At 37.0% G+C, this 12,212-nt stretch overlaps 1 non-coding gene across 1 annotated transcript; it reads right to left on the minus strand.

Moving 5' to 3' along the window:
- Nucleotides 1-3,146: 3,146 nt before the first annotated feature.
- On the minus strand, nucleotides 3,147-3,249 carry LOC147001312 (U6 spliceosomal RNA). Its single transcript, XR_015045298.1, has one exon. It is a non-coding gene; the product is annotated as a U6 spliceosomal RNA (small nuclear RNA).
- Between the last annotated feature and the right edge of the window lie 8,963 nt (nucleotides 3,250-12,212).

Below are 12,212 nucleotides of genomic sequence, written 5' to 3' on the forward strand. Positions count from 1 at the left end.
AACCCCGGGCAACTATATCAGCAATACAACCTTTGGTCACTTTTCTCCTTTGTCATTTTCCAGAATAAACCTCAAATGAATCATGACAGAGCATACAAATCCTACTTGAGTGAAATTACATAAAACTTAGGACAAGATCTCTTTAAAATGATGACAAAGAACTTATTTTAATTTAGAAGAGACTAAAAGTCACCTGACAATTGGAGCGTACGATGCTGGATTTGAAACTCAGATGGAAAAATGGCACATGAAGGCATTTGGTTCCAATCAGGTCAACAAATCACTTAATGGGGCTCTCTCAATGCAAGCTTTATGGATTGGATATGAGAGGTTTATAAAATGTTAACCTTAAGGAAAACTATGCAAGTGACATACGAGTACTGCATTAATAGGCACTTTTTATAAAACACGTTTTTAAAAAAATAATAAAGAGGTGAAAACTAAGACAGGAGCTTCATGAGGCTGAATTCAGCCTACCACACAGCAAGGCCTTTTCTAAAATAAGTATAGTTGAAGGTGATGGGTTTTCAGTATGTTTGCAAAAGTAATCTAATTTCTACTGAGAATAATTATATAATTTGGTTATTTATTATTCTACCCATCTAGTAGCAAGCCTGCTGCATGTTTTATCAGCCTCCTAACATAAAGCATTCTTCTCGTCTCTCTAAAGAGGTCTAGTTACCAATTACAAGGATTCAATCATTTGCCCAAAGCAGAAAGTTTAAATTAGTAATTTGAATATATTCAAAAGCTTTTATTGATTGATTTAATAAATACGTTTTATACATACTTTGTCTACTTCTCATTCTCTAAGATAAGATTACTACTGTTATTACATAAAAATGAAAATCTAAATTTGAAAATATTAGAGATGAAATAAAGGTCGTTTGTGTCAGGCTATTTATGATTTTCCACTGGTTCTGTACAACCTTTCTCCCTAAATATTATGTTGCATATATCAAAAAATGAGTTGATGTAAACTTTATTCTACTATGTCCTTAGTTAAAATGAACACACAAAGAATAAATTTATATGTTGTCCTAATTAAATCAATGACCTATTTAAGTTTTAAAGAATACAGAATGAGAATATACACTTTTCAACAGGATGTATAAGCATTACACTAGCTGGAGTATTAAGCCATGGCATCTTAACAAATGTGGAAAACACAAATTTTTCAAAACTCACTTAATTCATCTCTAAGTCTCTTTCCATAAATTTGATTTGTCTTTGCTCTGGCCATAAGAACAGTGTTGGTCATAATTTGCTTGCTGAATGATACATGAGGCTAAGCTTGACGCTTGAGCTCAATCCTCTGGAGAGTCAAATTTATTTGTATTCTCTGGTGAAGTTGTGTGGCTTTTTGATGCACGCTGTGTCTGTGTGTGTGTGACTCTGAGAAGAGGACCCTCCTGCAGGGGAGAGTTCAAAATTTCAGAGTAGTACAGGAGGTGTCAGATCTTCCTTACAGGGAACAGGAAACATGGAACAGACATTTTAAAAATTGTTATCTGTTTTATTCTTTTTAGCAATAGATATTATACTTGGAACTAGATCTAGTAGGACTCAGAGGTTGAAACAACTTTACAGAAAAGATTTACAACTTTTTATCTAAACAGAAAAGGGGCACTGTCTTACAGCATCTGACATTTTTCAACCTCACTGTACATATTTCTAAGAGTCTCAGAACATACTCTCAATGCTGATGCACATGTCTCCACAGTTTCAAGGTACGTAGGTGTGTTTAATACACAGAGCACTGTGCAGGCACCATTTGCTTCTGCATAGGATCTTCCATAAGTATGGGCACAATTGAAGCATTGCTGAGAAATACTCCTCTCTCTATCAGAAATCAGGATAAAACAAGTGAGAGTCAATATTTTATCAAGACAATGAAACTTATGTGTGGATAACACAGCATGGAGAGAAAACCAGGAAAAACAGAAAAACGAACATTTTAAAGACTAATTTCTCTGAGAATATGCAAGTTGTTTTCAGGAAAATAATTTAACATATCATGTTCTAATATACATAAACATTTATTGTGTCCTTGGAAAACAGGAGATATCAGTGAAGAACTGTCATTTTATATCAAAGGGTGTTTTTAAAAAGTATTAGTCCAGTCCAGAAATATTTAAAATCCTTTCCTTCTAAGAATACAGTAAGGAAATGAATTGCAAATTGCAAATTGCAAATTAAATGCATTTACTAGTTTTTAAAAATGCTTAAAGAATAGATTTAAGGTACTCATAGTTGGGAAAGTGGTTTATTCATACAACCCTTCAGGGGTCAGGCCATTTCTTTAAAACCCCATTAAAAAATGTGAAGGACTCACCTTTACCATGCTTCTGAAAATTGACTGCTGCTGATGTTTTGTTAAATGGATGCATAATCGAACTGCTTTCAAAATATCTAGGTGTGAATATTTAAAAATACCTTTAAGCTGACTCAGCCCAGGGAAATGATCACAAGCCTACCCTGATCATGGTGGATGGTCAAAGCAGAGATTCATAACTCGTCAAAACATGGGTAAAAAGAGATCAACCTTAGATGTCATATTTGTATCATCTCCTCAGAGACTCAGGGGACAATATGTCAAAGAGAGTGGAAAAAAATAGCCCAGCAGATGAAGAGAAATACCATAGGATACAGTTTTCTGAACATGACATAGCAGTTAGATTCATGAACACATAACAGTTGTGATCACCCACATAAGAAGTTTACACACACACACACACACACAGACAAACACACACATAAATAGGAAAACACACACATATACACTCACACAGATGAACATACAAACCTACTCACATACAAATACACACAGACAAGGAGAGAGGCAACATATTCCATAACTGCTTGCTAAATCAGTAAATAGATTTCACTTTACAGATTTACCTCATTTAATAATGCACATAGTAGAATATTTAAATAAAGGAACTTATTCCATTCAATTATGTACAGAAAAAATATGTAGAATATATACAATTTAGCCATGTGTTGAATTTGTTCAATAATTTTGAGCGAATACCTACATGTGCCATTATTTTAGGACCATGGAAATCTGGCCTTTGTCCATGCCTTCAAATCATCTCATGCTGCTTTTACAACAGCAATGTTGGTATAGATATTTTTTCTCTTACAAAAATATGTAGAGTTCATGGATTTACATATCATTTTTGTACAGACGTCATGCTTAAATTTTCTGTACCACTCCAATTATAGTGTATGTGCTTTTATTAACAATTACAATCCAAATGCTGCCTCCCCTCATAAAGTCCCACCCCTGTCCCCCAACCTTTTCTCCTCTGAGAGTGTAGGAACCTTGTGTATCCCTGCACGCTGGCACATCAAGTCTCTGTCAGATTGGTCCATCCTTTCCCACTGAGGTCTGACAAGGCAGCTGTGAAGACTAAGCTGCCTATCTGCTACATATGTGCCCTGGACATAGTTCCACCAGTGTGTGTTCTTTGATTGAATTCAGAGCTCATAAGGGTCCAGGTTTGTTTATTCTGTTCTTCCTATGGGGTTCACATCCATTTCAGGGCCTTCAATCCTTTCCTAACTCTTCCACAAGTGTCCCCAACCTCCATATAATGTTTGGCTCTGGATTTCAGTCCCCTGATAAGTAAAGCCTCTTAGAGGACAGTTATGATAGTATCATTAATAATGTTAGGGACTGATACTTGCCCATGGGATTGATTTTGAGTTGGGTTGGTTATTGGTTGGCCTTTCCTTCAGTCTCTGATAAATCCCTGTCTTTCTTTTAGATAGAATAAATTTGGGATCAAAAGTTTTGTGGGTAGCTTGTTTTCCTTTTCACTTCATTGGGGGTCCTGCCTAGCTTAAGGAGGTAGCCTCCTCAGATTCCATGTTCACACTCCTAGGCATCTCAGCCTTGGTCACCTGCATTGACTCCTGGAATCTTCCCTTATCCCAGGTCCCTAGGACTTCTACCAAGATATTTTATATTATCTTTGGCCCTGGAAAAGCCTGTTTTCCCCATAATTTCTTTCCTCTGCCCATTTATCATTTGTATAACAAGAGCTACTGATTTCTTTGAGTTAATTTTATATCCAGCCACTTTGCTGATGTTGTCTATCACTTGTAGGAGTTCTCTTGTAGAACTTTGGGCATCATTTATATATGATAACACCATCTGTGAATAGTGATACCTTGACTTCTTCCTTTTCAAATTATACATCTTTGATCTCCTTTGTTTTCTTGTTGATCTAATTAGAACTTCAAATACTATATTGGAGAGATAGGTAGAGGGTGGATAGCCTTGTCCTGTCCCTGATTTTAGTGAGATTGCTTTACATACTTTCAAGTGTACATGATTAAAGTTTGGCTTTTGCACATAGCCTATTGGAAATATACTTTGCTGTTTTTACTTTCTTGTGTTTGGGATACTCTTTGCATTTACTTCTAGAAGTAAATTTGTTTGGGTATTTCTGCTGAAATGTTAACTTTTCTACTTGGTATATTGTATACCTTATGCCATTATAAATGGTTCAAAACAAAAATTTACTCAGTCAATTTCCTATGCTCCAAATTGTGCACTTATTTATATGCTAAAATCTTTGTTTTATCCTGTGTGAGACTATGCACTAACTTTTTACATATGATGTCCCAGCATAAAACAGATACTAATATAGCCATTTCTATTATGTTAATATTACCAATCCATGAGCATGGGAGATCTTTCTATACTCTGATGTCTCCTTCAACTTTTTTTTTCAGACATCCAGGTCTTTCACTTGCCTGGTTAGTTACTCCAAGATATTTTATATTATTTGTGGCCTTTGTGAAGGATGTTATTTCCTTGATTTCTTTCTCAATCTGTTTATTGATTATATAAAGGAGGAATATTGAGTTTGTTAGTTAATTTTCTATTACTTTGCTAAAGGTGTTTCTCAGCTGTAGGAGTTCTTTGGTAGGGGTTTTGGGTCACTTAGTTATACTATCATATCATCTGTGAATAGCGATACTAGTTTTTTCTTTTCAATTTTTTATCCACTTCATCTATTTTAGTTGTCTTATTGCTCTACTTAGAACTTCAAGTTTGTCTTAGTCAGGGTTTCTATTCCTGCATAAACATAATGACCAAGAAGCCAGTTGGGGAGGAAAGGATTTATTCAGCTTACACTTCCATGTTGCTGTTCATCACCAAAGGAAGTCGGGACTGGAACTCAAGCAGGAGCTGATGCAGAGGCCATGGAGGGATGTTACTGTCTTGCTTTTCCTGGCTTGATCAGCTTGCTTTCTTATAGAACCCAAGATTACCAGCCCATGGATGCCACTACCCTCAATGGACCCTTCCACCTTTGATCACTAACTGAGAAAATGTCTTACAGCTGGATCTCATGAAGGCATTTCCTCAACTGAAGCTCCTTTCTCTGTGATAACTCCAGCCTGTGTCAAGTTGACACAAAACTAGCCAGTTCAAAGTTCTATATTGAAGAGCTATGGAGAAAACAGCCTTTCCTTGACCCCGATTTTAGTGTAATTGCTTTAAGTTTCTCTCCATTTAATTTGATGTTGGCGTTTGGTTGTTGCCTTTATAGTATTTGGGTATGTACCTTGTGTCCCTGATCTCTCCAAAGTTTTTAACATAAATGGTGTTGGATTTTTCAAAAGCTTTTTTTGTTTGTTTGTTTGTTTGTTTGGAGACAGGGTTTCTCTGTACAGCCCTGGCTGTCTTGGAACTCACTCTGTAGAGCAGGCTGGCCTCAAACTCAGAAATCCACCTGCCTCTGCCTCCCAAGTGCTGGGATTAAAGGCATGTGCCACCACACCCAGTTCAAATGCTTTTTAGTATCTCAAGTTATTATTATGTGTTTTTTTTTCTTTTCTAAATATGTTTACATGGTGGATTTCATTGATGGATTTTCATATATTGAACTATCCTTGTATCCCTGTATACTTGATCTTGGTGGATGATGTTTTTGGTGTATTCTAGGATTCAGTTTGCAAGCATTTTATTGAGCATTTTTGTGTCAATGTTAATAAGGGAGCTTGGTCTGAAGTTCCATTTCTTTGTTGAATTTTTTGTGTGGTTTAAATATTGGGGTGACTATGGCATTATAGAATGAGTTTGGCAATATTCCTTCTGTTCCTGCTTTGTGGAAGAGTTTGAGGAATACTGGTATTAACTCTTCTTTGTAAGTATTAACATAGTAAAAATGACCATCTTACAAAAAGCAATCTACATATAATGCAATTCCCATCCAAATTCCAACACAATTCTTTACAGTCTCTGAAAGAACATTTCTCAACTTCATATAGAAAAATCAAACAAACAAATCTTGTACAATAAAAGAACTACAGGATGTATCACCATTCCTGACCTCAAGCTGTACTGCACAGTAATAGTAATAAAATCTGCATGGTTTATGTTTCTATTGGTTTAGAAATGTTTCTATTGGTATAGAAACAGATAGTTTGATGAATGGAATTGGATTAAGACCCAAATATAAACCCACACATCTACAAATACTTGAGTTTTTTCTTCTTCTTCTTCTTTTTTTTTTTTTTTTTTTTTTTTTTTTTTTTGGTTTTTCGAGACAGGGTTTCTCTGTATAGCCCTGGCTGTCCTGGAACTCACTTTGTAGACCAGGCTGGCCTCGAACTCAGAAATCCGCCTGCCTCTGCCTCCCAAGTGCTGGGATTAAAGGCGTGCACCACCATGCCCAGCTAATACTTGAGTTTTTACCAAGAAATAAAATCCATATAATGGGATAAAGAAAGTCACTGCAACATATGGTGCTGATTTAACTGATGTCTTCTTGTAGAAGATTGCAAATATATGTGTTTATCACCCTGCACAAGTCTGAAGTCCAAGTGGATCAAAGACCTCAACATAGAACCTGATGCACTAAATATCATAGAAGAGAAAGTAGAAAATAGACTTGAATGAATTAGTTCAGGAGATACTTTCCTGAACAGAAAACCAATGGATCGTGCTCTAAGATCTACAATTGATAAATGGATCCTCATGAAACAGAAAAGCTTCTTCAAGGGAAGGGGCACTGCTAATGGGACACAATGGCACAATGGCAATCTACAGATTGGAAAAATATCTTCACAACCCCTACATCTGACAGAGGGCCAATATCCAAAATTTGTTAAAAAAGAATAGAGAAATTTGACACAAAATTGGGGTGCTCAGGGTTAGGGTTAGTGTGACCAAGTAGAACTTATAAATGATAAACATACTTTCTCATCAGGAAATGCAAGTCAAAATGACCTTGAGATTCCATCTTATACCCATCAGAATGACTAGGATAAAAACCTCAAGTGGCAGCACATGCTGAAGAATATGTGCTGCTGGGATTGCAAACTTGTACAACCATTCTTGAAATATATTTGGTGATTCCTCGAGAAAAGAAGAAAAAGGAATTGTTTTACCTGAAGACACACACACACACATACACACACACATATATATATGTGTGTGTGTATATGTATATATATATATGTACATATATCACTCCTGGTCAAATACCCAAAAGATGCCCCTCTATGTTCATAGCCAGTAACTAGAAACAAACCAGATGTCTCTCAAATAAATAATGGATACAGAAAATGAGCTTAAGTAACACAATGGAATGTTACTCAATTATTAAAAACAAGGATATCATGAACATTGCAGGCAAATAGATGGAACTAGAACATATCATTCTGAATGAGGTAACTCAGACCCATAAGTTCATGCATGGTGTGCACTCACTTATAAGTAGATTTTATCCGTAAGTACAAGATATCCACACTACAATCCACAGACCCAAAGAAGCTAAACAAGAAAGAAAGTCCAAGATGTTTGAATATCTCTTAGAAGAGAGAATAAAATAGTTATATGAAGCAGAAGAAGGAAGGGAACAGGATAAGAGAAGGAATGGTGAAGGAATTTGGGGTTCAGGATCAGGTTTGGCAAGAGACAGGAAAAAATAGCCAGAGGGCCAGGAAAATGAATATAAATTAGTGGCTGGTGGGAGTGGCTGGTTTGGGGCATCTCTAGGACATGCCACATACCTAAAATGAGTGACGTTGCTAGGAGTTAATGGGGGTGACTAAGTTTCTTAGCAGTGGCGATATGGAACCTGAAATGACCACTTACTGTAGCCAGGTAGGACCTCCATTGAAGGGATAAGGACATCAACCCACAAATTAAAAAATTTGTTCTGTACAAGAAATGCAAGGAGGAAGATGGAACAGGAACTGCGGGAATTGGCAATCAATAACTGGTACAACTTAAGACCCATGTCATGGGCAAGCCCCAATCCCTGACACTGTGCAGAATACTCTCCTATACTTTCAGATAAGCACAACTATCTTCTGAGAGGCCCTACCCAGCAGCTGACTGAAAAAGATGGGGAGACCCACCACCAAACATTGGACAGAACTTGGGTATCTTAAGGAAGAGTTGCAGTACGGTTGAGGAACCCAAAGAGGATAGGAACTCTACAGAAAGACTAACAGAATCATCTAAGCTGGACCCTTGGGAGCTCTCAGATTCTGAACCAACTAAAGGCAGCTAGACGTAGGCCCCCATATGTATATAAGAGATGGCAATTCAGTCTTCATGTGGGTTTCCAAACAACTGGAGTCTGGGTTGTCGCTAATCTGTTGACACTCTGTAGATCCCATTCCCTTAATTGGGCTTCCTTGCCTGGACTCAGTGGGAGTTCATGTTGTAGCCCTGTAGAGACTTAATGTGCCAGAGTGGAGAGATACCAAGATGTGTGGCTGGCTTCAGACTGTCAAAGAAGAGGAGGTTGTGGGGGAAGGGAATGTCTGAGGGGAGACCTGGAGTGAGGACCATGAACAATTAAATACATTAATGGAAAAAGCTGATATGAAAGCTCCTTCTGTTTCCATTACTTCTAAAATATGCACAGGTGATGGAATTTTTTTCCAGAAGTTATCAAATAACCTTTGACACTGATGAATCCTCTCAGATTCCATTCACACATTTGGACATTTATGTAAGTTATGTGTTTGCTATGAGACTTGTCCTTAATTACACATACTGTTTAGATATAGTATGCCTGTGGCAAGTCAAGTGCCACCACTGAACATTTGTGTGTTAACTGAAAACATCCACTAAAACATGGACTTAATTTATTCAAAAGGAAGTACTCTTTTCTTAGAAATAGAAATGGGTTACTTTGACTTTTTTAGGAGTTAATAAAGTACACAGATTTGAGAGGTGGAGGGGAGAAGAAAGAGACAGACACAGACACAAACACACACACACACACACACACACACACAAAGACAGAGACAAATGCAGAGACACAGAGGAACAGATAGAGAGAAAGAGTTTGAAACATCTAAGACTTGAAAGATGAGGCAGTGGTGAAAAAAACCAAAACAAACAAACAAACAAACAAACAAACAACAACAACAACAACAAAAAACCAAAAACCAAGAAGCAGAAGGAGTAAGGAACCCAGCAGTAAATTCAAAGAATACTGAAGTAAAAGATGGACATAAATCTAAGGAAAATGTCTGACTCACTGGAAGCTAAAGATCAGCAAAGGAAAAGCTAAGCTGTGAGTGTTGACAAAGTCAGCCTAATGATAGTTGAGAAAAATCAAAGATAATACTTTCTTTTCAGAATCATGAAAGGGACTGAAAGTGAAGGGATGCAGGAACCATATAAGGCAAGATAATAGATACATGCCTGAAAGCTGAAGTCTATTTATCTTGGGCCTAAATCACATTTTAAAATTTAAATGACACATGGCCCTTATTGAACTCTTCAGAAAATAACAATCATAAACAAATGTAAAAAAATATAGTAAAAAATTCAGGTAAAAAGGTGGGTTTCCTTCTTAAAGTAGAAATGTAAAATAGTAAAACTGAATTAATGTGCAATTAATATATAAGCATACACATAAGTATTTAATGTAAATAATAAAATAAAATAAAATAACTATTGTATACAAGAGATATTAACTAGGTCCATCCACAGACTCTGAAAATAAAAGATGTTGTAGTTAAATTACTACATGTGTTTAAATATAATTCTATTATAACGTTCATTTGAAATTATATCCTTTGTTTGAATACCATCTCTTTCTATAAACATCTTAACAGTTTAGAATAAGTATGTATGACAAGGATGGAATACTAGAACTTTGTTCTATGTCTCATGGTTAGGAATTTATCTTTATTAATCAACAACATTGAAAAAGTTCACATAACAGAGTTACTTTGAAAAAGTCATTTCATATTTCAGTTTCCATCAAACTCATAGGCCTTTAGAATCCAGGTGATATCCTAATGATAATGATAAGAGGGCAGATGGAAAAGAGACATGGAAGTGGAGTTTAAAGAAATTTCCTATGGCATTAAAGAGCTAAGTATGTTGGGCTAATTGTCAATTTGACTGTATCATAACCTAGACAGATTATATCTCACTTACAGGTATCTGGAAAACATTTCTTAATGTGGTTAGCATTTGAGCCAGTATATTCAGCAACACTCATTGTCCTCACCAATGTGAAAGGGCCATTTTTTCTACTTTAAGACATATTTGTCTCCTCTACTAAGTTCAAAGTATGTCTTGGGTTTTATTCCTCTTGAGGTTGCTAGGTAAATCCTTAATTCAACTTATATGATTCAAGATTTATAGATGTTGTCTTGACCCATTCTACCATCTCAAATAACTAGAGCTACCTTTAGCATCAGGAAGAAGGATATTCTTCAGTCTCTGACACACAGTAAAATTTCCAATATGAGTTCTAGAATAAAGAAAAAGTATCTGAGCTATTATCTTAGTTATGTTTTTACTACTGTGAACAGATACCATGACCAAGGCAAGTCTTATAAAAATAGAATTTAACTGAGCTGGGCTACAGGTTCAGAGGATCAGTCCACCATCATCAAGGTGGGAGCAGGACAGCATCTAGGCAGGCATGGGGCAAGCAGAGCTGAGAGTTCTACATCTTGATCTGAAGGCTGTTAGTGAAGGACTGATTTCCATGCATCTAGGGTAAGGGTATTAAACCCACGCCCACAGTGACACACCTACTCCAACAAGGCCACACCTCCAAATAGTGCCACTCCCTGGGTCAAGCATATACAAACCATCACAGCTATCATATCCAATTATTTCCCTATGTTTGCTAAAATGATTGTTATTAAAACTTTGTAGCCAGGCAGTGATGGTGCATGCCTTTGATCCTAGCACTTGGGAGGCAGAGGCAGGCAGATTTCTGAGTTCAAGGCCAGCCTGGTCTACAGAGTGAGTTCCAGGACAGCCAGGGCTACACAGAGAAACCCTGTCTTGAAAAACAAAAACAAACAAACAAACTTTTGCAGTGAAAAGGAAAGGCCAGCCAGAGACTGCCCCACCAGGAACCTATCCCATATACAGTCACCAAATGCAGACACTACTGTGGATGCCAAGAAGTACATACTGACATGTTCCTGATATAGCTGTCTCCTGAGAGGATCTGTCATAGCCTGACATATACAGAGGTTGATGCTCACAGCCAACCATTGAACTGAAACTAGGGTCCCCAGTAGAGGAGTTAGAGAAAGGACTGAAGCAGCTGAAGGGTTTTGCAATCCCATAGGAAGAACAACATCAAACAACCAGAGCTCCCAGGATCTAAACCACCAGCCAAGGAATACACATGGAGGGACCCATGGCTCTAGCCATATATGTAGCAGAGGATATCCTTGTTGGACATCAATGGGCGAAGAAGCTCTTGGTCCTGTGAAGGCTTGATGCCCCAGTGTAGGGGAATGTGAGGGCAGTGAGGCTGTAGTGGGTGGGTGGGTGGGTGGGTGGGAGGACACCTTCATAGAAGCAGAAGGAGGGGTAGGGGGTAGGGGATTTCTGGGGATGGAATCAGGAAAGGGGATAACATTTGAAATATAAATAAATAAAATATCCAAGAAAAAGAAATGAGGAGATGTAAAAACAGAACCAAAACGTTGCATTAAAACTGTGTTCCAGGTTTTACATATTTAAGTCACAATTCTTTTTACTTCCTACTTACTGACAAACAAAACAAAACAAAACACCCTTCAACTTATATCACCTTGTCAACAATCCAATTAACTTAGATTATTAATAAATTAATAATTTCCCAGAGGCAAAAATATATTTAATATTGTAGAAATGTACCACAAACCTAAAACAATGCCTTTCTTTACTTGTGCATCACCTGATTTACATTTAAAGTTTGGTC

Source organism: Mus caroli, unplaced genomic scaffold (assembly GCF_978045245.1).
Source record: "Mus caroli unplaced genomic scaffold, Mus_caroli_1 scaffold_14, whole genome shotgun sequence".
NCBI classification, from domain to species: Eukaryota; Metazoa; Chordata; class Mammalia; order Rodentia; family Muridae; genus Mus; species Mus caroli.